We start from the raw sequence: 25,758 nt of genomic DNA, 5'->3' as shown, positions 1-25,758 counted from the left end.
TTGTGCCTCCCTGTCCACTAAAAGCTAGCTATTAGACAATGTCATCCCCACAATGCTTTTGATAGATTCATCACTCCAGAATCCTCATTAGACAGCAAGTTGCTTTCTCAGGTTCACAGACAGAAAGCAGGGGTGCAGATACTCATAAGGTTCAAATTCTTCTCCAGGACCCGTAAGTAAGGCATCTAAGTGAAGAGCACAGCCAGCTCCTGGCTCTTTCTGGGGTCAATGGAGAGAAATGTCCACCTCTTACACACTCCTGGACTCTTTCTGTAGAGCCTTGCCCTCCCTGGCTGGCTGTTCCTTGTATTTCCAGCCTGTTAGCAGGATTGGTTCTTTTAACTGCAAATGCATGGCTCAAACTGTTAAGAACCCATCATGGGCTTATCCCTGACTCAGTGCATCCCCTCAGCTCCTAGTGCTTGGACTACATCAAGAGGAACTAACCAGAAAGGAACCTAGAGGGAAAGGACACCATCCTCTTCCCCAAGGCTGTACAGTTTGCACCTGCTCTCAGAGCATAACATTAGGCCTCCTGACCTCCAGGAGAAAGCTCCAAGCATAGATGCAGAAAGAAGTCAAGGGAATCATAGAATCCACCAAGTTGAAAAAGACCTCAGAGATCATCAAGTCCAACCTATTACAAAATACCTCATGACAACTAAACCACAGCTCCAAGTTCCATATCCAATCCCTTTTTCAACACCTCCAGTGATGGTGACTCCATCACCTCCCTGGGCAGCACATTCCAATGGCAAATTTCCCTGTTTTTGAAGAACTTCTTCCTAATATCCAGCCTAAACCTCCCCTGGTGCAGCTTGAGACTGTGTCCTCTTGTGCTGGTGCTGGTTGCCTGGGAGAAGAGACCAACCCCCACCTGTCTACAACCTCCCTTCAGGTAGTTGTAGACAGCAAGAAGGTCTCTCCTGAGCCTCCTCTTCTCCAGGCTAAGCAACCCCAGCTCCCTCAGCCTCTCCTCATAGGGCTGTGCTCCAAATCCCTCCCCAGCTTTGTTGCCCTTCTCTGGACACATTCCAGCAACTCAACATCTTTCCTAAACTGAGGGGCCCGGAACTGGACACAGGACTCAAGGTGTGCCGTAACCAGTGCTGAGTACAGGGCACAATGACCTCCCTGCTAGGGCACAATGACCTCCCTGCTCCTGCTGGCCACACTGTTCCTGATTGTGACCGTTTGAGACTGTCCCCTTAAGAAAGGGAATATGGTGGACGGAAGTTGGTAAACGGAAAGAAGGATCTAAACTAATTTCATTGGTAGAGTGGGAGGAAGCACCTTCTGAACTGGGAGTGCAGGAGGGTATACTGGGCACTCCGGCACTTTTATCTTTAGTCTTTCTTCCGCTTCTCCTTCGGGCAGCAGCAGCTTGCAGCTCCTGGGCTTTCAGCCAAGGCTTTGGCCTTGAAAACTGATAAGCTACAAGGCCTGTATTAACTGCTTTCCAATTAACACGTAACTGCTTCTAACTTTTTTTATCTGTTCTCTCTCTTTCTAACCTGCTCTGGGGAAAGGGGGGAGAGCGGAGGTGGGGAACCCCCTCAGCAGAGGGGGGAACTCTCATTTCTGTGCTACTCTGTTGTATATCATTGTATATATTGTAAATATTGTAAATTTGTATATATTTCCCTGCATATCTGATGTCGGGTGGAAGGGTAAGGCCAAGAAGCCTCTTCCCTCCCCCCTGTAAAGTAAAGGGAAAGAAAAATTGAAGGGAAAGGAAAAAAAAACCTCACAAGCTGAATTAGCAAAGCAGTGGAGCTGTATATTTACAAAGCAATGTAGGATATGCAGGGGAATATATACAAATTTACAATATTTACAATATATACAAAGATATACAATAAAGTAACACAGAAATGAGGGTTTCCCCCTCTTCTGAGGGGGGTTTCCCACCTCCGCTCTCCCCTCTTTCCCCCTTTCCCCAGAGTGGGATAGAAAGAGAAAGAAAAGAGAGGAAAAAAATGTTAGAAGCACTTGTGTTAATTGGAAAGCAGTTAATACAGGCCTGGTAGCTTATCGGTTTTCAAGGCCGAAGCCTTGGCAGAAAGCCCAGCACAGAAAGCTGCTGCCCAAAGAAGAGGCGGAAGCAAGACTGCAGAAAAGTGCTGGAAAGCCCAGTATACCTTCCTGCTGTCCCAGTTCAGAAGGTGCTTCCTCCCAATCTACCAATGAAATTAGTTTAGATTATTCCTTCCGTTTACCAACTTCCGTCCACCATATTCCCTTTCTTAAGGGGACAACGTCAACTGGCCACAATATCCTATATTGCTTTGTAAATATACAGCCCCACTGCTTTGCTAATTCAGCTGTGAGTTTTTTTTTCCTTTCCCTTCAATTTTCTTTCCCTTTACTTTACAGGGGGGAGGGAGGAGGCTTCTTGGCCTTACCCTTACAACCCCACGACACTGATCCAGGCCAGGATGCCATTGGCCTTCTTGGCCACCTGGTCACACTGCTGGCTCATGGTCAGCCTACTATCAACCAGTACCCCCAGGTCCCTTTCTGCCTGGCAGCTCTCCAGCCACTCTGACCCCAGCCTGTAGCACTGCATGGGGTTGTTGTGGCCAATGTGTAGAACCCTGCACTTAGATGTTTTCAATTTCATCCCATTGGACTCTGGCCATGTGTCCAGCCTGTCAAGGTTCCTCTGTAGAGCTCTCCTACCCTCTAACAGATCAACACCTGCCCCCAGCTTGGTTTCATCTGCAAACTTAGTGATGATGGACTCAATGCCCTCATCCAGATCACCGACAAACATATTAAAGAACACGGGGCCCAGCACTGATCCCTGGGGGACACCACTAGTGACTGCCTGCCAGCTGGATAATGGGTACAAGCTACTCCTGAGGAGATTCCCACTGGAATCCAGAAGAAAATGCTTCACCATGAGAACAGTTAGACATTGGAATCATCTCCCAAGGGAAGCAGTGGATTCCCATGCATTTGGACATTTCTAATTCTCAGCTTGATAGGGTTCTGGGCTGTCTCATTTCAACTACACTGTCACCTAGAAAGGTTGGACCAGATGATCCTTGGGGTCCCTTCCAACCTGGCATTTTATGATTCTGGGAAAATCAGACAGTGAGATTGTGAGGAAGGGCTGGAATGCCACCAAGGCTGCTGGTGATTCTGTCACACCCTTTCCAAATAACCCAGGGCAACTCATTTTCTCCAGCTTTGTTCTCTGCTTAGCTATTCCCTTCTTCAAGACATGAAATACACTAATATTGGAAGTTTCAAATGTGCTCAATGAAGCCTTATTCCTCCACTGACTTCAGGCAGAGAGCTCATTGCCATAGTTTATGAACTCAATAATCTCTGAGACAGCCTCACAGAACACCATGAAAACCCTCTAAACCCCAAGTGCCTAAAGATAGTCTCTGGCTAGAAATAAGCAGTGTTTTGCAAACAGATGTGACATGGCTCTGCTGAGCTTTATGTTTCCTAGAAGCTGTGGTTAAGATGGTGTTTAGATTAGATTAAACTAATTAGTCTTGCTGCATAAATATACCCTGAGACAGCTAATTCGGCTCCCAAGGCTAAAATCTTAACCTAACTGATTTAACCAGAGTCACACAGAAAATTTGCAAGCGAGGCAAGAAAAGACTCCACATGACTTTTGGCTTCATACAAGGTGCCTTATGGTGTAGATAAGGGAACAATGAGGCTGCTAATTATAGAGTTGTTAGGGTTGGAAGGGACCTCAAGGATCATCTAGTTTCAACCCCCCTGCCATGGGCAAGGACACCTCACACTACAGCAGGTTGCTCACAGCCACATCCAGCCTGGCTGCTAAAACCTCCAGGGATGAGGCTTCCACCAGCTCCCTGGGCAACCTTTGCCAGTGTCTCACCACCCTCATGGGGAAGAATTTCTTCCTAACATCCAATCTGAATCTACCCACTTTGAGTTGTGTTCCATGCCCCCTAGTCCTATCACTCCTTGACACCCTAAAAAGTCCATCCCCAGCTTTCCATCAGATACTGGGAGGCCACAATAAGGTCTCCTCAGAGACTTCTCTTCTCCAGACTGTAATTACAATCATGCAATGATTTTGTCTCAGATCCTTCCTGCAGAGAGGTGCAGGCTATTTCAAAGAGTTAGGGGGAGCAATTGCAGTACCTTTTAGCTCCCAGGTTGGGGAGGGTTGTTCTCTCCTTTCAAGTCAATAGATTGACTCTTGTTATTTAAGAAGGATATTGAGACTCTTGAATGTGTCCAGAAAAGGGCAACAAAGCTGGGGAGGGGTCTGGAGCACAAGCCCTATGAGGAGAGGCAGAGGGAGCTGGGGTTGTTCAGCCTGGAGAAGAGGAGGCTCAGGGGAGACCTTCTTGCTGTCTACAACTACCTGAAGGGAGATTGTAGCCAGGTAGGGGCTGGTCTCTTCTCCCAGGCACCCAGCACCAGAACAAGAGGACACAGTCTCAAGCTGTGCCAGGGGAAATTTAGGCTGGAGGTGAGGAGAAAGTTCTTCCCAGAAAGAGTAATTGGCCATTGGAATGTGCTGCCCAGGGAGGTGGTGGAGTCACCATCCCTGGAGGTGTTTAGGAAGAGACTGGATGAGGTGCTTGGTGCCATGGTTTAGTAGTCATGAGGTGTTGGGTGGCAGGTTGGACTTGATGATCTCTGAGATCTTTTCCAACCTTATTAATTCTATGTTTCGATTCTATGATTCTATGATTCTATTCTTTTCTTTGCTCTCTTGTCACATTCATGCACCTCACTACACATGTGCCTGCAGACAGGCAAATGAAAGGCTAAGCAGCCTCTATCCTTCCAGCAACAACTGCTCCTAAGAAAGCATTCATTTTGCAGTCCAGGGTGGAAAAGGAAACTTGACAAAGAGCCCAGATGAGTGAAGGCCTGACTCAGGCGTATTAGAAAGCCTGTTTCAGGAGTATCACTTCCCTTCTCATCCTCAGTGATTAACCATCTCAGTCACAGCAACCCCTTGGGGACAGCTGCCCCATTCTTTCCTCCTTCTCTTCCCTATGCCAGGCAGGGACAGATGTTGCTCTGGATATGTCTCAGATGATTGGGTTACTCTCAGTGGCTCAGAAAAGCAGGATCCATTGGCTCTTACTTTGCATATCTGCTGCTCACAGTGAATAGCCAAAAAGAAAGATATTGGCTCCAACTGGATGCATTTATGCCCTGTTGGCTTCCTTCATTGAAGGCTTTAATTGCCATTCTTGTTAATTTTTTACAGTAATTTGTGTGTCCCACTCAGCTCCTTAACTTCTAGTAACTAAGCTACAATTTCACAGTCAGTGTTTCTTCATTTTACCTGCTTTGGGGTTTCTGAATCTTGGCACAATGTGGTCTGGAAAGCCAACCTAGTGAGAGCTTTTGCTGCAACAGTCACAGTTCACTCATGTCAATGAGTTTAATCCAAATCTTGCTCCAAGTTGCAATCACAGAATCATGGAATGCCTTGGGTTGGAAGAGACCTCGAAAGGTCATCCAATCCGAACTCCCTGCAGTCAGCAGGGGCATCTTCAACTAGATCAGGTTGCTCAGAGCCCCATCCTAGTGACTGTCTCTTACATGCTAATCATTCTGAACCCACTGTCTGACCCCACAATTTGTACCATACTTTGAGCCTGGCCTATGAGAAATTTAAGAACGTGCTGTCACACTTTGCTGAAGGACAGAAACTAGAATCATAGAATCAATAAGGTTGGAAGAGACCTCAAAGATCACCAAGTCCAACCTGTCACCTAACACCTCATGACTACTAAACCATGGCTCCTAGTGCCATGTCCAATCCCCTCCTGAACACCTCTAGGGACAGCGACTCCACCACCTCCCTGGGCAGCACATTCCAATGGCTAACAACTCTCTCTGGGAACAACTTTCTCCTCACCTCCAGCCTAAACTTCCCCCTGGTGCAGCTTGAGACTGTGTCCTCTTGTTCCGGTGCTGGTTGCCTGGGAGAAAAGACCAACCTCCTCCTGGCTACAAGCACCCTTCAGGTAGTTGTAGACAGCAAGAAGGTCTCCTCTGAGCCTCCTCTTCTCCAGGCTAAACACTCCCAGCTCCCTCAACCTCTCCTCATAGGGTTTGTGCTCCCCAACCATTAAACTAGTCTAGGAAATGCATCTATGCAAAACTCTTTTTGCTCCAGAACTTAACTTCAGCTTTATCCAGAAGAAAGAAAAAAAACAAGAGAGAAAGGAAACAAGGAGGACCTTCAGGAAATAGTAACCTTGGATGTGGGCTGTTAGTCTTTCCTATAAATGCACAGGAGTTTAGATGTCTTACAGAAGCCAGGAACCAAAACCACAGGTCTGCTAGAGGACTGCTACTTATGTCTGAAAGAGAATTTTCCTTCCTTATCTTTAATTCTCTTTTATTTTTTTAGCCCCCCCCAACACCTTTAGGAAGAATTTATTATTAAACCCATGGATTCTGTTGATGCTGTTATTTCCTAGATGGCAGATCTCCGTTTTTCCTATTGAAGGTATTAGACTCCCTAATCTTAGTCTCCTCTAGGTTAAGATTCTGGCCTCCCACTGCCAGTCTGTGATGGTACATGCTCCTGCCAAAGATGCCATTTGCCCAGCTCCTAGAGAGGCTGCAGGCATCAATGGCATCATAGAGGAGTTACTGAATCATAGAATTTGGTTGGAAGAGACCATTAGGACACAGTCTCAAGGTGCACCAGGGGAGGTTTAAGCTGGATGTTAGGAAGAAGTTCTTCATAGAAAGGGTGATTGGCCATTGGAATGTGCTGCCCAGGGAGGTGGTGGAGTCACCATCACTGGAAGTGTTTAGGAAGAGACTGGATGGGATGCTTGGTGCCATGGTTTAGTTGATGAGATGGTGTGACCGTTTGAGGCTGTGCCTTCAAGAAAGGGACAGTGGTAGAACACTCTGGCTGAATGTTTTGGAATAATAATGAAAACAATCAGATATTCTAAACTAATTTCATTGGTAGATTGGTAGAATGCAACTTTAAGTTTTGAGTTCAGTTGGAATTTTTCTCAATTTCCCTCTGTCCTGCTTTTCCAGCCTGTCTGCTTCTGAGCAGCCAGAGTTTGACCTTGGATACCAGATAAGCACTAATCCTGCATTTGCTTTGAGGCCTAACAAAATTTCGCCCTTATTAATTACCTTTTCTCTCTCTCTAGCCCCTTTTGGGAAAAAAGGGAGGTAGGGGGAGAGAGGGGGTACAGAGGGGGAACCCTCCTCTGTCCGGAGGAGGGAGTTTTGTTCCTGTATTTTTCTTTGCTCTATATTTCTGTATATATATTGTAAATACTGTATATTATATATATATATAACCTGCATTTCAGTTTTGCTTGTAAATACAGCATTCCTTTTGCTTCTCCGACTGAATTAGCTGTGTTTTTTTTTCCTCTTTGTGGGGGAGGGAGAGCTAGGCCTTCTCTCAACCCACTAGATTATTTTGGCCGCCCAACTCAGGGCTTGGGGATAATTTGGTTGCTTGAGTCGGACAAGCAAATATGAAGGTGCTTTGGATTTTTAAGCAATTGCTCTTTTCAATATGTTTGGTTCTGATTTACAAATATTGTTTGGGCTTACTTCTCTCAACCCACCACAGATGGTATTGGGTGACAGGTTGGACTCGATGATCTCAAAGGTCTTTTCCAACCTGGTTTATTCTATTCTATTCTATTCTATTCTATTCTATTCTATTCTATTCTATTCTATTCTATTCTATTCTAATCAAGTCCAACCATTAACAAAATACTGCAAAGACAGCACTAAACCACATCCCTCAGCACCACATCTACATGTCAGTTAAACCCCTCCTGGGATGGTAGCTCCACCAGTTCCCCAAGCAACCTCTTCCAGTGGTTGAAAATCTTCCTATTGTCCAACCTAAACCTCCTCTTGTGCAACTTGAGAAAGTTTCCTCTGGTCCAATTTCTTGTTATTTGAATTGCAGCATCACAGAATGTTTTGGGTTGGAAGAGATCTCTAAAGGTCATCTAATTCAACCCCAAAGGTCATCTCATCCCACTTGTGTGTCCCATACCAAATTAGGTGACTCCCACCTTGTTGTGCTCCTTGGTCATGAGTAACTCTTTGATCATGAAAACATTTCTTCTCCAGTAATTACCCAGATTGGAGTGGAGACCCCAGTGTGGCAGAACTGCCCAAGGCAGGAAGGCAGAACATATTATGTACTGTCCTTTTATATTCTAGCAAACAAATGTGTAGGAAAACAAAGAAGAGCTGTTTTCCTGGGGAGATGCTGAAACTCGAGCTGTGCCTGTTTGAATGGCTGCTGCATGAAGCTCCATGTCAAAGGGGAATGACAAATAAGGGAAACTTTTCCACCATGCTTAGAAGTTGCATCCATGTGGTGGTGGTGGAGTTTCCATGTCTGGAGGCACTCAAAACCCACCTGGATGTGTTCCTGTATGACCTTCTCTAGGTGAACCTGCCTTGGCAGTGGGGTTGGACTCAATGATCTCCAGAGGTACCTTCCAAGCCCTATCATTCTGTGATTTTGAGATATTTTTTTAATAGCCAACCTAATGTATGTAGGCACAGTAATGTACTTGGTAGGAAGTGAGGTGAGAACTCTGGAGATCTGATGTTGGTCCCATTTGTCCACTTCACTCTGCTGTGCCTCAGTTTCTCTCCCTGACACCTCTAAGGTTTGCAGTCAAAACCTTTTGTGTAGAGGGAATGAAAAGCAAGAAATCTGGGGTCAAAGACAAGGGCTTATTTTTCAACCCTAGACTGGAGTTAATTGGCAAAGAAAACCTTTTTCCTTCATGGAGAAAAACTCTTACCATACTTGGCTCTTGCAGTAGCCCTACTCTGCTCATTTTCTGGCCCCAAACATAGTAGAGATGGAGCAGGGTTGGTCCTATCTCTCTGAATAAATCCTTACAGTCATGAAAATTAAAAATCATGCAGATCCACATGAGGGCTAACTGGGCTAAGAAGAGACATGTATTGATTCATTATTGCTGACAACTCATCTAAACAGAGTTCTACATCTGAAAGGGTGAGAACCCACAACCTGAGTCATGGTTCTACTGAAATCTCTGGGAGTTCTGATGTGGTGTTATCAGACTCAGTTACTCACCTCTTCTGAGTGAAAAGCCTTTGTGTAACTGGGAATCATAGAATCATAGAATTGTTAGGGTTGGAAGGGACCTCAAGGATCATCCAGTTCCAACCCCCCTGCCATGGGCGGGGACACCTCACACTACAGCAGGTTGCTCACAGCCACATCCAGCCTGGACTGAAAAAACCTCCAGGGATGAGGCTTCTACCACCTCCCTGGGCAACCTGTACCAGTTTCTCATGGGGAAGAACTTCTTCCTAACATCCAATCTGAATCTATACATTTCTAGTTTTGCTTCATTCCCCCCAGTCCTATCACTCCCTGACACCCTAAAAATTTCCTCCCCAGCTTTCTTGTAGCCCGCTTTAGATACTAGAAGGCCACAAGAATGTCTCTTTGGAACCTTCTCCTCTCCAAACTGAACCGCCCTAAGCCTCTCAGTTTGTCTCCATGGGATAGTAAATATCATACTGAATTCTTAATCACAAGTAGAAATGTAACAAAATGATCCTACGCTATTGGTCTGTCATATTGCAAAAATTAAACAACAGGATTTTTTTTTTTTTTGCTGGGGGTCTTATAGAATCAAAAAGGTTGGAAAAGACCTAAGAGATCATCAAGTCCAACCTATCACCTAACACCTCCTGACTAACTAAACCATGGCTTCCCCTGGTGCAGCTTGAGACTGTCCCCTCTTGTTCTGGTGCTGGCTGCCTGGCAGAAGAGACCAACCCCACCTGGCTACAACCTCTCTTCAGGTAGTTGTAGAGGGCAATAAGGTCTCCCCTGAGCCTCCTCTTCTCCAGGCTAAACAACCCCAGCTCCCTCAGCCTCTCCTCATAGGGCTTGTGCTTGAGGTCTCTCACCAGCCTTGTTGCACTTGATGCAAAAATGCAGACATCACTCCTGAGCCTGTGGACTTCTAAGCAACATCATTTACTGAGTAAACTGCATGACTCATCTCTCTCTACAAATCATTTGTTTTATCAGTTGCTGAGGTTAGCAAAGGAATGACTTAGTGTATGAAACTCCCTGCCATGAATTGTTCTAAAAATCACAAAGGGAGGGCTTCATCTTGCTCCTTAAAACAAACAAGCAGCTTCCCCCAAAAGCCCATCCTCTGTTCATTGCAGTCACCAAGTCTTCTTACATGAATGAAATTACTTGCAACAGGATGGATAATACTAGAACCTCAAAGTTCTTAAATGAAAATAAATTTAAGACTGAATAGCCTCTACATCTGTGGGAATTAAAAGCTACCAAGCAGAGGAGACACATGGACCTGTTGGAACAAGTCCAGAGGAGGGCCACAAAAATGATCTGAGGGATAGGATAGGATAGGATAGGATAGGATAGGATAGGATAGGATAGGATAGAATAGACCAGACCAGGTTGGAAAACACCTTTGAGATCATCAAGTCCAACCTATCACCCAACACCATCTAATCAACTAAACCATGGCACCAAGCACCCCATCCAGTCTCACCTCCAGTGATGGTGACTCCACCACCTCCCTGGGCAGCACATTCCAATGGCAAATAACTCTTTCTGTAAAGAACTCCTCACCTCAAGCCTAAACCTCCCCTGGCGCAGCTTCAGACTGTGTCCTCTTGTTCTGGTGCTGGTTGCCTGTGAGAAGACACCAACTCCCTCCTGGCTACAACCTCCCTTCAGGTAGTTGTAGAGAGCAATAAGGTCTCCCCTGAGCCTCCTCTTCTCCAGGTTTAACAATTCCAGGTCCCTTAGTCTTAACTCATGAATGTCCTACGGCATTCCCTGCCAAATGGTGAGATAACTGAGGCTGGGAACACTGCTCTAGCAAGGCTCCAGCTAAACAGTTTCTGTTTGTGGCCGGTTGACGTTGCCCCCTTAAGAAAGGGAACATGGTGGACGGAAGTTGGTAAACGGAAGGAATAGTCTAAACTAATTTCATTGGACGAGTGGGAGGAAGCACCTTCTGAAGTGGGAGTGAAGTGGACATTTCCAGCACTTCTCAGTCAGTCTTGCTTCCGTCTTTGCTTCGTGCAGCAGCTTTGCCTGTGCTGGGCTTTCTGCCAAGGCCTCGGCCTTGAAAACCAGATACCAGGCCTGTATACTAACTCCCTTCCAATTAACACGAACTGCTTCTAACTTTTTTTTCCTCTCTTTCCTTTCTCTTTCTATCCCATTCTGGGGAAAGGGGGGGAGAGAGGGGAGAGCGGAGGTGGGGGACCCCTCTCTGCCGAGAGGGGTTACTCTCATTTCTGTGTTACTCTGTTGTATATCTTTGTATATATTGTAGATATTGTAAATTTGTAAATAATCCCCTGCATTCTCTACATTGCTTTGTAAATATAGCTCCACTGCTTTGCTAATTCAGCTTGTGAGGTTTTTTTTTCCTTTCCCTTCAATTTTCTTTTCCCTTTACCTTACAAGGGGGAAGGGAGGAGGCTTCTCGGCCTTACCCCTTCCATCCCACGACACTGTTACAAATATCTGTAGCTACTCTGATTGCTTCTCCAGTGTTGGCAGATACAGAAAGAGGGTCAAAGCTGAGGCTCGGGGACAAGTATAACTCTCTCTTCTGCTGTGAGCTTCCCATGCATTGTGGGCTCTCTATGTATGTGTGGTGGGTTGAAATTACCCCCCAGTATGTTTCAGCACCACTTTTTTCTGCTGACACACACAGAGCTTGTCAGAGCCACAAGCTATTTAGTCACTTGAGTTTGGCTGTTGTGGAGGGTTAGAGAGAAAGTCTCAGCCTTCTCCCCACAAAAAGAGAAGAAAAAAAAAATAACCACAGCTAGCCAGCTGGAAGAGCAAAAGGGAATGCTATATTTACAAGCAATTTTTAGGGAATGCAGGATATATGTACACAATTTACAGTATTTACAATATATACACAGAAATATACAGAAAGGCAAAAGAACAATAATACAGGAACAAAATTCCACCCCCCCCTCTGGAGGAGGGTTCCCCCCCTGTACTCCCTTCTCTCCCCTTTTTCCCCAAAGAGGGTTAGAAAAAGAGAAAAAGAGCACCTGTTAATTAAAGCAGTTATAAATTAAAGCAAAGTGTTAGTAGGCCACATGCTTATCTGTCCAAGGTCAGTCTGGCAGAGAGCCTAGAAGCGGACGAGCTGTAAAGGAGGGAAGAGTGAACTGAGGAAAGTCCCAGTTGCACTCAAAACTTAAAGTTGCATTCTACCAATCTACCAATGAAATTCGTTTAGACCTGTCTTTTGTTTACAAAACATTCAGCCACAGTGTCCCAGTACTGTCCTTTTCTTAAAGGCACAGCCTCAAACGGTCACAGTTGTAAGTAAAAGCAGACTATTGACTCATTCAGCCCCAGCTGAGCATTACTATGATTAATGCCATGGGATGGACTTCCATCCTACCTAAGCCATTTTCATAGAATCATAGAAACATAGAATCAATAAGGTTGGAAAAGACCTCAAAGATCATCAAGTCCAACCTGTCACCCAATACCTCATGATTACTAAACCATGGCTTCAAGTGCCACATCCATGTAGACATACATCATGTAATGACACATATTTAGGCAGTATCTGGCAGGGAGAAAAAGCAGGGGCAGAAAAAGCAAGGTAATTGCATATGGGATGTAAAAAGTCACAAATGTCAGATATTGGGGGAGTCACAGAATCACAACATGCTAAGGGTTGGAAGGGAGATTGCCTAGTGCAACTGCCCTGCTAAAGCAGGTTCACCCAGTCCACATTTCCCAGGATCACATCCAGGAGGGTTTTAAATCTCTTCAGAGAAGGAGACCCCACAACCTATCTGGGCTGCCTGTCCTAGTTCTGCATCAGTCATACAAGAAAAATGTTTCTCCTCATGTTCAGATGGAACTTCCTGGGTTCTAGTTTGTGCCCATTGGCCCTTGCCCTGTTGCTGGGCATCACTGAAACCAGGCTAGCTCCATGCTCTTGTCACCTGCCCTTTTGACATTGATCAGCATCGATGAGATACTCTCTCATACTTCGCCTCTGCAGGCCCCAGGTCTCTCAGCCTTGCCTCCAGATTACTTCCCTCCTCTTTCTCATCTTCAGAGATGATTCCAGTTAGAAATTAATGCTCTTTATGATTCTGGGACATGAACAGCTTGATTCCAATAAGCTGTTTCCCAAACACAATCATAACTCCCTTTGAGCATGTTCAGCATCCCTCAGCACACCTACACCACTGAGGACAAGTGTGAGTAACAGTCCCAAATGGAGCACTTAGGATAGGAGTGGACAGCAGGGTACCTGTGCTTCACTTCTGCTGGTCATTTCTATTATCAACCACAAAAGCCTCTCCATATATCTCCTGACCTCTGTATCATGGCAGACTCCTCTCAAAGGTACATCAGAATATGACAAAGGTTGGATCACAGGAAATTCCAATTGGCTATAGGCAAACAAATTTTTTGCCATGAGGGTGGTCAAACTCTGGGGTAGAGACTAAAAAAGGCTGAGGAATCTCCAACCTTGGAGAGACTCAAATTCAACTAGACATGATGCTGAGAAATCTGACCTAAGCCAGCCTTGCTTTGAGCTAGGAGAGGCATGAGAGGCACAAGAGGCCTCCAGACATCCCTAGACATGACCTAGATGACTCTGTGACTCTACAACTTAAAAGCTTCTTTATGAACAACCAGGCCAAGCTCCAGTGGGCTGCTGTCTAGTTTATGAATGCATTGCCTGCTTGGCCAGCTCTCCAGAGAAGGAACTATCTCCCTGTACATATATGAGTAACATCTCTTCTCAGCCAGGTCCTGAAGGCCCTGATTCAATACCAATACTAATCAAGTGAATGGAAAGGACATTGTCTAACACCTCTCACTCATGTCACTTGTGTTCTGTTTTTACAGCAGATTCTAGTCTTTCAGGTTTTCAGGGCTAATGAAACAAGTCCAAGGCATGCCCCATCAGGCACTTCCATGCACTACATGAGATTCCAGTCTTCAGAGCTGTGTAATGGCAGATGTGGAAGTGCTTGCAAATTATAGTTTCATTCAGGGTTGGAAGGGACCACAAGGATCATCTAGTTCCAACCCCCCTGCCATGGGCAGGGACACCCCACACTAGATCAGGCTGGACAGAGCCTCATCCAGCCTGCTCTTAAACACCCCCAGGGATGGGGCCTCGACCACCTCCCTGGACAACGCATTCCAGGGTTTCACCACTCTCATGGTGAAGAACCTCCTCCTCACATCTAGCCTGAATCTCCCCTCCTCCAGCTTCATTCCATTCCCCCTAGTCCTATCACTACCTGAGATCCTGAGAAGTCCTTCCCCAGCCTTCCTGTAGGCCCCTTTCAGATACTGGAAGGCGACAATTAGGTCACCTCGGAGCCTTCTCTTCTGCAGACTGAACAGCCCCAACTCCTTCAGTCTGTCCTCATAGGAGAGGTGCTCCAGCCCTCTGATCATCCTTGTGGCCCTTCTCTGGACACGTTCCAGCACCTCCACATCCCTCTTGTAATAGGGGCTCCAGAACTGGACACAGTACTCCAGGTGGGGTCTCACCAGGGCTGAGTAGAGGGGGAGGATCACCTCCCTCGACCTGCTAGCCACACTTCTCCTGATGCAGCCCAGGATCTGATTGGCTTTGCGGGCTGCAAGTGCACACTGAGAGCTCATGTTGAGCTTTTTGTCCACCAGCACCCCCAAGTCTCTCTCCTCAGGGCTACTTTCCAGCCAGTCACTGCCCAGCCTGTATTTGTGCCTGGGATTGCCTCGACCCAGATGCAGGACCCTGCACTTGCTCTTATTGAACTTCATGAGGTTGGCCTGTGCCCACCTCTCCAGCCTGTCAAGGTCCCTCTGGATGGCCTCCCTTCCCTCCAGCGTGTCTGCTGCACCACACAGCTTGGTGTCATCAGCAAACTTGCTGAGGGTGCACTCAATGCCACTGTACATGTCACCCACAAAGATGTTGAATAAGACAGGTCCCAGGACTGATCCCTGAGGGACTCCGCTTGTCACTGGCCTCCACTGGGACATGGAGCCATTGACAGCCACTCTTTGGGTGCGGCCATCAAGCCAGTTCCTTATCCATCTAGTGGTCCACCCATTATGGCATTGGAAAATCTGAACCACTTGAAAGCACACCTCAAAAAATGCCAAAGTGACCAAGGACACCAGTGAAACTACAGGGGTTTGTGCCATCACTGGTTTTCCAAGGAGGAAGGATACCACGAGCTCTGAAACAGATCTGAAGAGCAACACTGCCTCTTCTGGAATGGAGGATGGACATCTGTCCTGCTGCCCAGAGGTCACAAGCCAGATTTCTCTCATGAGATGACATGCTTCTTTATATCCCCATATGGATTAGGCTGCTATGGAATGTAAGGAAGTGTGTGGTTTCAGGGAGACATCACCAGTGTCCTCTGCTTCCAGCATCTGCAAGGAGCCAAATGCTTTTCTGTAACTGGGTTTTATTACAATCTGACTTTGTCAAATATAGTCTGGTAGCTTATATTCACTCTATATAGTGTCCATGGAAAGCACATAGGGATCTGAGAATATAGCATAGCATAGTATAGCATAGCATAGGATTAACCAGGTTGGTAAAGACCCTAGAGATCAAGTCCAACCTGTCGTCCAACACCATCTCATCAACTAAACCATGGCACCAAGCACCCCATCCAGGCTCTTCCTAAACACCTCCAGTGATGGTGACTCCATCACCTCCCTGGGCAGCACATTCCAATGGCCAATCTCCCTGTCTTTGAAGAACTTCTTCCTAACATCCAGCCTAAACCTCCCCTGGTGCAGCTTGAGACTGTATACTCTTGTTCTGGTGCTGGTTGCCTGGGAAAAGAGACCAACCCCCACCTGTCTACAACCTCCCTTCAGGTAGTTGTAGACAGCAATAAGGTCTCCCCTGAGCCTCCTCTTCTCCAGGCTAAGCAACCCCAGCTCCCTCAGCCTCTCCTCATAGGGCTTGTGTTCCAGACCCCTCCTCCGCTTTGTTGCCCTTCTCTGGACACATTCCAGCAACTCAACATCTTTCCTAAATGAAAAAGGTTGCAGACTCCTGAATCCATGCAAATCATAGAATCATAAAATTGTTAGGGTTGGAAGGGACCTCAAGGATCATCCAGTTCCATGGGCAGGGACACCTCACACTATGTCAGGTTGCTCACAGCCACATCCAGCCTAGCCTTCAAAACCTCCAGGGATGAGGCTTCCACCACCTCCCTGGGCGACCTGTGCCAGTCTCTCACTAACTTCATGGTGAAGAACTTCTTCCTAACATCCATTCTGAATCAACCCATTTCTAGTTTTTCTCCATTCCCCCCAGTCCTATCACTCCCTGACACCCTAAAAAGTTTCTCCCCAACTTTCTTGCAGCCCCCTTCAGATACTGGAAGGCCACAATAAGGTCTGTTTGGAACCTTCTCCTCTCCAGACTGAACAGCCCCAAGTCTCTCAGTCTGTCCTCATAGGAGAGGAGCTCCAGCCCTCTGCTCATCCTCATGGCCCTTCTCTGGACACGTTCTAGCATGTGTCTTCTTTAATGGGATTAAAATAAATCCTGCAGATGTAGGATTGATCAGAATGGATTCAATACACTGCCCCAGGGCAGTAATAGAACAGGCTGCAGAAAGCTGTGACACAGTGCAAACGAAGCAGTGTCTTTTCTTCCTAAATGTGTATCATCATAACTCAGCATAGACTTGCCATGTACACAAATGTCCTTTCCACTTCTCAACACTGCTTAATTCTTTGCTCTAATAACACTGTCTAGAAATTAACTCAGTATAGTTTGGGATTTTTTTGTTTTGCAGACTGCAAGCCTGGGTTCATTGCCTATTACCCATCTAGATACCTCCAGACTATCCTGGAGATGTCCCCAGGCTATCCTGAATAACCTGTTCCATGGATCTGTAGAGCTCAAATCGTTTCTCATGCACTGCTTTCTTCCACTATAGGCCAAATACTCAAAACTTTAGGCAGTCTTCAATCAGTCTTCATTTATTTTAAGCAAGCATCTAGGAAATCTTTAGAAGCACTACAGCAATGAGGGCTGTTGTTATTGCATCATGGATGTATCATAGCCTAGGTTTTGAAAGGGTTTCAGACCTTCATTCCCCATAGGAAATTGTAGGAATTCTGCCCCAAAATACCTTCAACAAACCTGATCAATGGTTTGGAATTAGAGAAGAGGAGCTTTAGATTGGATGTTAGGAACAAGCTCTTTACCATGAGGGTGGTGGAACACTAGAACAGGTTGCCCAGGGAGGTGGTTGAGTCCTTATCCCTGGAGATATTCAAGGTCAGGCTCGACAAGGCTCTAAGCAATCTGATCTAGTGGAGGATGTCCCTGATTCACTGCAGGGGACTGGGACTAGGTGACCATTGGAGGTCCCTTCCAACCCAAACCATTCTATGATTCTGTGATCTAGTTAGACTTGCCTATGCTGCAGTGATTCATGTTCACAACTTAATTTTAACCTGTCTATGAGAAGTGCTGCTAGCAGGCAGACTTTGTAACTCAACAAATTTATATCCCTGCATTTGTCCAACCTCCAGGCCAATTGTGCACTTCAAGCTGGCCGCAGTCTGCTGTAGACAGTGCTGGAACCAGCTATCTTTCATCACTGTAGCTTATAGCCCTTGGCCTCATACTCCAAAGAGGCTTTGACATCTAGGAGTCCAGGTTTTGCTGTCTACACCACTAGGAGTTCACCAAATAGGGCCAGCAGCTGTGTTCTTGCCCTCAAATCAGTGGACAAAAAATAACTATACAACTCTCTCACCTTCTTAAACAGGTGGCCATCTTCAAGCTCCCTACTGGGAATGGTCCTTGGCCTGCCTTAATTCCCAAAATGAGCTTGGGAACAGTTAGGGTCAGTGCTAGTTGACACAGGTCAAAACTGTGCTAGCAACTGTGCTAAACACAACAGAAACCAGAGTTCCTGTGCTTGTATCTTGGCTCTGTTTGATATACCAACATACAGACCTTGAAACCAGTGACATTTATGTTCCTCAGTCACCAAGATGCTCTGCCAAATTTCAGTCTGAATCAAAACCAAGGCTCCTTCATCTGACCCAGTCTCTGTGGTCTTCTAAAGATGCTTCAGATGTAAACATTATTTAACTCTGAGGTTACAAAGCCTAATTCAGAAGAGAAACAGAGTAGAGGAAAATCATTCTTCTTCTTTTCTTTAATCTTAACAACTAGGCAATGAAAAGGCTGGCAAAGGTGTGAATCTGAATCTCTGTTCTCTCCCTGGCTTTGCTGATCAATGCATTGCTCATGTCTCAAACACATTTTTTCCTTTCTGCACCTGGTGGTCTTCTCACCTCTAATGCATTGTGTAGTCTGTGGAGATCTGGGTTTTATTTGATTGCCTAAAATGATGCTCCTGGTAACTTTGGAGACACCCTAAGAATAGCTCACTGTCTTCCAGCTCTTCTTCAAGTATGTCCTGTGCCATACCTGCATGTCACATCCTCTGGGTCCTCAGATGGTGCCAGACGTTTGTGTTGACAAATGAAACCGCCTCCTCTGACTGGTCACCTGAACCTACCCCTAGTTTTGACCAACTATATAAATTTGTGGTTTAAATCTGGAGTGGAATCCCATCCCTCCTTTATTTTCTGCAGCTGTCTCCAGCCTGCATACTCCTGTTCCACCAGAGCCTGCAACTAGCATTAACTATTGCTGCACAACGTGGACCAGGATCAGGTTACAGACACGCACTTGCAAGGACACATGAGAAGAAACAAAGCAGACTTGTCAGGCAGGCATGGGGCTAAGGTTTAAGAAAACTTACAGCCTGGCTGAGGGTCAAGGCCACTGTTTTAACCCCATTCCTCCCCCCCATCCTCTAGCTATCTGTACCCAGACCCTGACTGAAGGTGAAAATATCAGACAGATTAAGGACAGGTCTAATTCTTCTTCACTTCCATCAAGTTTGCCACAGCCTAGAGTTGATGGGAGAGTGCATGAAGTGAATGTTACAGCTGAAGGGTTGCCTGAGCTGTTCTTTTGGCAGCAAGGTTGGTATCTCCATAGGGAATACAGAATTTATGTTGCTGGTGCTTTCCTTGCTCATGAACAGCTCTGGTGAAGCAGAGAGAAAATGAGAAGCAGTCTTGAGGTTACTAAGGTTAATATTCCTTCAAGGTCAAGCAGTGAGAGGGCAATGGGAGAAAAAAAACATAAAGAGGGAAAGAAAATCCTCCTAATTAAAATGTATTTCAGAGGAAAAAAAATGTATCAGGTCCCTTAAGAACCACATGCACAAGGAAAGGGGCCTGTGCACAGGGTTAGAAAAATGCAGCTATTGTCCTGTTTGGAAGCTGCCCCATTCCTCCCTGCTTGTGGTCTCTGGCAGCTGTCTCCTCGCTGAGGCTCCCAGGTACAGCTGGAGGTCTCTCTGAAAAGCGATGCCTGACTGACAACTGGCAGGTGACCCCCCTTCAATTGACAAAGGATATGGCTTTCCTCCCTTCCTCCCTCCCTCTCTCTTCCATTTCTTTTATTTTCTTTTTATTAATTATTTCCCCCTTTTTTTCTTTTTTCCCCCCTTTTTTGTGTGTGTTTTTTTTTTAAGTATTTAAAAATTATGAAAAAAAAAATAGGAAAGAGGAAAAAGAGGGAAAGAGAAAATGGCAGGAAGGAAAGAGTTGTATGAAAATAAGTCTTTAGGCATACACTGCTGTGGTTCAGGATCTAACAGGCTGCCCAGGGGGGTTGTGGGGTCTTCCTCTCTGGAGATATTAAAAACCTGCCTGGGTGCTTTCCTGTGTGACTTGGTGTAGGTGATCTTGCTCTGGCAGGGGGCTTGGACTGGAAGATCTCTTGAGGTCCCTTCCAGCCCTTAACATTCTGTTGCTCTGTGATGGGCAAAGGGCAATCCTGCCAGTTTCAGAAGGCTTTAATCATTACCCATGTCCAGCTGAACTGAAGACTAGATTCCAAACCAGGCCCAGAATTTATGAAACATATAATCACAGCCCCAGAACTTGGCTTCTGGGTTTGTCCTCAAGCCTAAATACTATTCACTTATGCATTAGTGAGAAATTCACTCCAGTCCAGACAGCCACCCAGGACCTGGGGTATCACATGGACCCTGTGCACAGACCAGTTTTCAACCAAAATAGATGTACTACAGATCACCTTATTGCTCTCTGCAACTACCTGAAGGGTGGTTGTAGCCAGGAGGGGGTTGGTCTCTTCTCCCAGGCAACCAGCACCAGAACAAGAGGACACAGTCTCAACCTGTGCCAGGGGAAGTTTAGGCTGGAGGTGAGGAGAAAGTTCTTCACAGAGAGAGTTGTTAGCCATTGGAATGTGCTGCCCAGGGAGGTGGTGGAGTCACCATTCCTGGAGGTGTTCAGGAGGGGATTGGACATGGCACTTGGTGCCATGGTTTAGTAGTCATGAGGTGTTGGGTGACAGGTTGGACTTGATGATCTTTGAGTTCTCTTCCAATTTTATTGATTCTATGATTCTATGATCTAAGATGCAAAGCGGTGAGGCCTCCTAAGCTGGTGTCCCTGCACCATTCCTCTTTCTCTGTAAGCAATGATTTGCACCAGTGTTTCTGTCTAACCTGTCTAATTCTTCTTGCAGGTAAGGCACAGCAAAGCCAAGCAAGTTGTGTGGTCAGGAGCTATGCTCTGCTCTGGCTGGTCAAACGGAACCAAGCCCATCTTCCTCAGAGGTTTGGTCCCCTTCAACCAGCTACAGCAGCGTTGAAAACATCAAGCCAGGAAGGTACACCTCCCCCCACTTCAACATGACCCCACCAGCCCTTCTTCCTGGATGGATCTGTTGCCCCTCTGAACATCTGATGAAGCATTCTATAGGCAGCTTAGGGCTGTCTCAAGATCTCCGGACCTTGTTCTCATGGGCGACTTCAACCTGCCTGACATCTGCTGGGAACTCAACACGGCAGAGAGGAGACAGTCTAGGAGGTTCTTAGAATGCATGGAGGACAGCTTCTTATCCCAGGTGCTGCGAGAGCCTACCAGGGGCAAGGCTATGCTTGACCTCCTCTTCACCAACAGGGAAGGACTGGTGGGTGATGTGGTGGTTGGAGGGTGTTTGGGGTCCAGTGACCACGAGATAATTGAATTCTCAGTTTTGGGTCAAGCCAAGAGGGGCAGCAAGAAGACCTCCACTCTGGACTTCCGGAGGGCAGACTTCGGGTTACTCAAGGAACTAATTCAGAGGGTTCCTAGGGATAAAGCCCTTAAAAACAAAGGGGTCCAGGAGAGCTGGACCTACTTCAATGAAGAATTGTTGAAGGCTCAGGGACAGGCTGTGCCAATGTGCCGGAAGATGAGCCGCCGGGGCAGACGGCCAGCCTGGATGGTTCATGAACTTTTAATGGAACTGAGGGAAAAAAAGAGGGTGTATCACCTTTGGAAGAGAGGGGAGGCAACCCACAGAATGTTTAAGGATGTTGCTAGGTCTTGTAGGAAGAAAATTAGGGAGGCAAAAGCACACTTGGAGCTTAAACTGGCCTCTACTGTGAAGGACAACAAAAAGTCCTTCTATAAATACATTAATAGTAAGAGGAAGGGAAAGGACAACCTCCACTCCTTGGTGGACACGGAGGGGAACATTGTAACAAAGGATGAGGAAAAGGCATCGATACTTAACACCTTCTTTGCCTCAATTTTTACTAGAAGGACAGAACGTCTTCCTGACAGCTGGCCTGCAGAGCTGGCAGAAGGAGCCAGGGAGCTGCACAGTTTCCCTATGTTCCATGAGGAGGTGGTTGGAACTCTCCTTAGCAGCATGGATCCCCACAAGTCCATGGGACCAGATGGGATTCATCCTAGGGTGCTGAGAGAGCTGGCAGACGAGCTGGCCAAGCCACTCTCCATAATGTTCCAGCAGTCCTGGCTCACTGGAGAGGTCCCAGAGGACTGGAAGCTGGCCAACGTGCTGCCCATCCATAAGAAGGGCCGGTTGGATGAGCCAGGGAATTATAGGCCTGTCAGCCTGACCTCAGTGCCAGGCAAGATCATGGAACAGGTCATCCTGAGTGCAATAACACATCACTTACAGGATGGCCAAGGGACCAGGCCTAGCCAGCATGGATTTAGGAAGGGCAGGTCCTGCCTGACCAACCTGATCTCCTTCTATGATCAGGTGACCCGCCTGGTGGATGTGGGGAGGCCTGTGGATGTAGTCTACCTGGACCTCAGCAAGGCCTTTGACACCGTCCCCCATAGCAAACTGCTGGCCAAGCAGTCAGTCCATGGCTTGGATGGGAGCACACTGCATTGGGTTAGGAACTGGCTGGATGGCCGAGCCCAGTGCGTGGTGGTGAATGGTGCCACATCCAGCTGGCGGCCAGTCACTAGTGGTGTGCCCCAGGGATCAGTGCTGGGCCCCATGCTCTTTAACATCTTTATTGATGATCTGGATGAGGGCATTGAGTCCATCATCAGTAAATTTGCTGACGACACCAAGCTGGGGGCAGGAGTTGATCTGCTGGAGGGTAGAGAGGCTCTGCAGAGGGACCTCGACAGGCTGGAACGATGGGCAGAATCCAGCGGCTTGAGATTTAACACATCCAAGTGACAGGTTCTGCACATTGACCACAACAACCCCATGCAGTGCTACGGGCTGGGGTCAGAGTGGCTGGAGAGCAGCCAGGCAGAGAGGGACCTGGGGGTACTGGTCGATGGTAGGCTGAACATGAGCCTGCAGTGTGCCCAGGCAGCCAAGAGGGCCAATGGCATCCTGGCCTGCATTAAGAACGGTGTGGCCAGCAGGAGCAGGGAGGTCATTCTGCCCCTGTACACTGCACTGGTTAGGCCACACCTCGAGTACTGTGTCCAGTTCTGGGCCACTCAGTTTAGGAAGGATGTTGACTTGCTGGAACGAGTCCAGAGAAGAGCAACAAAGTTGGTGAGGGGCTTGGAACACAAGCCCTATGAGGAGAGGCTGAGGGAGCTGGGGTTGCTCAGCCTGGAGAAGAGGAGACTCAGGGGTGACCTTATCACTCTCTACAACTACCTGAAGGGAGGTTGTAGACAGGCGGATGATGGTCTCTTCTCCCAGGCACCCAGTACCAGAACAAGAGGACACAGTCTCAGGCTGTGCCAGGGGAGGTTCAGGTTGGATGTTAAGAAGAAGTTCTATACAGAAAGAGTGATTGCGCTATGGAATGGGCTGCCCGGGGAGGTGGTGGAGTCGCCGTCATTGAAGGTGTTCAGGAGGAGACTTGATGGGGTACTTGGTGCCATGGGTTAGCTGTTTGGGTGGGTTGGATTGGTTGATGGGTTGGACACGATGATCTTGAAGGTCTCTTCCAACCTGGTTTGGTTTATTCTAATAAAGGTTTATTCTAAAGGTTTATCTCCAGAGGTGCAGCTGGGTATGAGCCGCTTGGAAAGGTCTGGGATAGGGTTTGGGTTTAATAAGCATCACTGCAAGGTTGCTTGCCCCTGCAAAGGCACATCCACGTGCCATCTCCAGCATTACCACAGGTCAAATATGTCACACACAAGCCTTACTGGGTTTGTAACATTCAGCAGCTTGCTAAGTCAATGTGGATCCACAAGGCCAGGGGTGATTGTTTTAAATGAGAAGCAGGGAGACTCAGACTAGGTATAGGGAATAAATAATTTATGCTGAGAGTGGGGAAACACTGACACAGGTTGCTCAGAGAGGTATCACAGTATCACAGTATCGCTTAGGTTGGAAAGGACCTCGAGGATCATCGAGTCCAACCTATCAACACAGACCCCATGACTAGACCATGGCACCAAGTGCCACGTCCAATCTCCCCTTGAACGCCTCCAGAGACGATGACTCAACCACCTCCCTGGGCAACCTGTTCCAATGACGAATGACTCGCTTGGTGAAGAACTTCCTCCTCACCTCGAGTCTAAACCTCCCCTGGCGCAGCTTGAGACTGTGTCCCCTTGTTCTGGTGCTGGTTGCCTGGGAGAAGAGGCCAACCCCTTCCTGGCTACAACCACCTTTCAGGTAGTTGTAGAGGGCAATGAGGTCACCCCTGAGCCTCCTCTTCTCCAGGCTAAACAATCCCAGCTCCCTCAGCCTCTCCTCATAGGGCTTGTGCTCAAGGCCTCTCACCAGCCTTGTTGCCCTTCTCTGGTCACGTTCAAGTGTTTCAATGTCCTTCTTAAACTGAGGGGCCCAGAACTGGACACAGTACTCAAGGTGCGGCCTAACCAAAGCAGAGTACAGGGGCACAATGACCTCCCTGCTCCTGCTGGCCACACTATTCCTAATGCAGGCCAGGATGCTATTGGCCCTCTTGGCCACCTGGGCACACTGTTGGCTCATATTCAGGCGGCTGTCGATCAGCACCCCCAGGTCCCTCTCTGTTTGGGAGCTCTCCAGCCACTCCGACCCCAGCCTGTAGCTCTGCATGGGATTGCCGTAGCCAAAGTGCAGCACTCGGCACTTGGACTTGTTGAATGACATCCCATTGGACTCTGCCCATCTGTCCAGTCGGTCGAGGTCCCTCTGCAGAGCCTTTCCACCCTCTAACTGACTAACATCTGCCCCTAACTTTGTGTCATCTGCAAACTTGCTGATGACTGACTCTACCCCTTCATCCAGATCATCGATGAATATGTTGAAGAGGACAGGGCCCAGCACTGATCCCTGGGGGACACCACTAGTGACTGGCCGCCAGCTGGATGTGGCACAGCTCACTACCACTCTCTGGGCCCGGCCCTCCAGCCAGTTGCTAACCCAGCACAGAGTGTAATGGTCCAATCCACGGGCTGACAGCTTAGCCAGCAGTTTGCTGTGGGGGACGGTGTCAAAGGCCTTGCTGAAGTCCAGGTAGACCACATCCACAGGCCTCCCCACATCCACCAGACGGGTCACCTGATCATAGAAAGAGATCAGGTTGGAGAGGCAGGATCTGCCCTTCCTAAATCCATGCTGGCTGGACCTGAGCCCTTGGCCATCCTTCAGGTGCGCAGTTATTGCCGCCAGGATAATCTGCTCCATCATTTTCCCTGGCACTGAGGTCAGGCTGACCGGCCTGTAGTTTCCAGGTTCCTCCATCCGACCATTCTTGTGGATGGGGACCACGTTGGCCAGTTTCCAGTCATCTGGGACCTCACCTGTGAGCCAGGACTGGAGGAAAATGATGGAGAGTGGCCTAGCTAGCACATCCGCCAGCTCTCTCAGCAGGTGGTAGAGGGCCCCATCCCTGGCAACGTTCCAGGTCATGCTGGCTGGGGCTCTGAACAACCTGATCTAGTTGAAGATGTCTCTGCTCACTGGATGGAGGTTGGACTAGATGACCTTTAAAGGTCCCTTCCAACCCAAACCACTCTATGCCTCTGAGATTCTTCACTTCTCTTCCCTCCCAAAGATCCTCCCCTCCCCTCTTCCTGAGCACAGCGAGCCCAGGTTGTTTGTATTCAAAATCAAAGGAAAACCAAGTAAATAATAAAGAAGAAGGGTGACATATCCTTGAAAGCACACTATGTCTGCATGTCTATTCTTAGGTATTTAATGCTGAATTAAGCTATAAATAGCCACAATCTACACGGTAAAGGTTTGTGGCCCACCCGAAACAACACATCAGTCATGCCATATCCGCTTAGCCCGCAGCACACACATCCCCTCACACAGCGTTGTGCAGAGTGGCTTCTGAATCTTCCCATCCACACCACACTTCAGCAAAGGAAGAAAAACAGCCACAGAACGTGTAAATGACTGTGCTAACAGGGCCTGG

The sequence above is a fragment of the Melanerpes formicivorus genome, unplaced genomic scaffold (assembly GCF_026170545.1).
Source record: "Melanerpes formicivorus ecotype bairdi unplaced genomic scaffold, bMelFor1.0.p_v2 SCAF_9, whole genome shotgun sequence".
Classification (NCBI taxonomy): Eukaryota; Metazoa; Chordata; class Aves; order Piciformes; family Picidae; genus Melanerpes; species Melanerpes formicivorus.
The sequence above is the reverse complement of the archived record's forward strand: the minus strand, read 5'-3'. Positions refer to the sequence as shown.